Source organism: Pogona vitticeps, chromosome 13 (genome assembly GCF_051106095.1).
Source record: "Pogona vitticeps strain Pit_001003342236 chromosome 13, PviZW2.1, whole genome shotgun sequence".
Classification (NCBI taxonomy): Eukaryota; Metazoa; Chordata; class Lepidosauria; order Squamata; family Agamidae; genus Pogona; species Pogona vitticeps.
This window is the reverse complement of record NC_135795.1, coordinates 9,107,865-9,110,151: the sequence shown is the minus strand read 5'-3', so window position 1 is coordinate 9,110,151 and position 2,287 is coordinate 9,107,865.

Genomic DNA, 2,287 nt, shown 5'->3' with positions numbered 1-2,287 from the left:
AATCCTGGCCAGCAGAGGTGGTAGTGAAGGCTTCTGGGATTTGTAGTCCAAGAACATCTGGAGGCCCAAGGTTGGGGACCACTGCTTCACAGCACATTTTGGGTGAGTGGATTTTTGTAGATTTCATGTCCATCAGAGGGAGCTCTGTCTCTTTCCGGACATGCAGGGGTCAGGCGAATGCCCATCAATTCGGTCCGTCTACTGTCTTTGGAGAATTGCAAACATAGGGCATGGAAAGACCATCTTCCATATTTAAACATGCCTTGACGAAAGCTTCCAAGTCAACTGCTGCCGGAAAAATTAATTACAAATTTAAATAAAAACAGATACGAACGGGAATAACAAAGCTGCAGGGCATGATTGACATTCAGAAGGCACAGCTCCAATGGAGATGTGAGACAGAAAATGTCAAGACATGATTGTTAGCCATTGGACATGTTGGGCGACCCGGAAGATTCCTGGAGATGAATCCGCTCCATTTTGTTGTTTCGTATTTTCACAACTGGAGAAGGAGTGGAGGAATAGAGGAGGATGTACAATTACTGCCCAAACAAGAGAGCATGCCACAAAGTCTTGATGGATTCCTTTTCAATGGACCTGCCAGCCAGGCTTCCTACTTCATTCCATTTACTCCACTCCAGGTTTTCTCTTTCCCTTTCAACATGGTGTTACTTTGATCCTTTTTCGTATTTGTATACTCACTGTTGTGAGCTTTAATATTAATGTTAATTTATTTATGTTTAAATTCATGTTAATTTATTTAAAATATTTTTACCCCACCTTTTTCCTTAAAAGGACCCAAGGCAGCTTACAACATTAAAAGACATTATCTTTTAATGTTGTAGCTGCCTTGGGTCCTTTTAAGAGAAAAGGTGGGGTAAAAATATTTTAAATACATAAAATAAAATAAAACATCTAAAATTCATGTTGTATCCTCATTGGGCTATTATGAGATTTTTCCCCTTCCTCTGGGAACTTCATATGGGTAGGGGGGGTTGTACTTATTTATTACATTTTATGTTCTACATTTCCTCCAATGAGTTCAGAATAGCACGTTCTCTCTGTCTCCTTTATCCTTGCATCAAACCTTCAAGGATTGCTCAGGCTATAAGAGTGTGACAGATCCAAGATCATGCAATATATTCCATGGCCAAGCAGAGATTTGAACTCGTGTCCCCATGAATCCCAGCCCAGCGTTCTAACCACTACAGCACGCTGCTTCCCACAAGCTTGTGGGTAAACTCCCTGTGGTAAGGGGGATGGTGACATTTTGGCTTCATCAAGAGGCAGCTTGGAAATGAAGATGGCATAGCACTAGACATGGGGACGAATATAAAAACGAATCCGGATATTTGTTAAATATCCCTGATTTGTCAGATATTCGTTGCTTCGTATTCTTGGGGTCCAGAGACTCCAACGAATATGAAGCAATGAATATAACCCGTTTATATCTGTCCCTTTGTTCCCTATCGGCTTATGCCCCCGCGGATCAGCTGTTCTTCGGGGGAGTAAGCAAAGAGGAGTTTTCCCTTTGGGTGGCTTGCTCAAGCCTGCTCGAAGGGAAGCCCACCCCACCCCGAGGCTGGGGGATGGTTTGGTTCCCCTTTCCTCCCTTCCTTATGCCTATGCAGCATAAGAAGAGGAGGGAAGGGATCAAAGAAGGATCAAAGGGATCCCCCAGCCGCTGCAGGATCGCTTTGATCCCTGCTTTTCCTCCTCTTGCTAAGAAGAGGGAAAGCAAAAAAAGGGGGGGACCCGATGAATGACAAATTGATTTGTCCTTCGGGTCACTAGGGGGGCAATTTTGGCATTTCGTCCCCATCTCTACTTAGCACACATCAAAGCAGAGTTGGCCAAAGGGCATGCTGGAGTTTTTCACAACCCCGCATGCTGCTTTTAGTAGGTGTGGCTAGGAGGGATCTTTCTTGGCTGGGTCGACCGTCAATCTCTCCAGCACTAACCAATGGTTCCCTCCTGCCTCTCGGTTTGAACAGAGCTACGCCTCTCTGCTAAGAGTTTTCCTCCCTTTTGAGCCTGTCGCTCAAAGCAGTCATTATTTTATCTTGCTGTTATCTGTTCACCATCACCAGTGATGGCTCTGCCGTGACATACCGCTGTGGGCTCAGAAATGTACTACACTACCATCATCCACCAGTCTAGTTCATAGGGCCCGCTGCACCATTAGGGAAACTGAGGTGGCCATTTCAGTCTACAGAACTGCAAGGTTATTTGAAATCATTCTTTTATTTGTTAAAACTGTGCTTCAACAGCCAGAGACAGGGGCTTG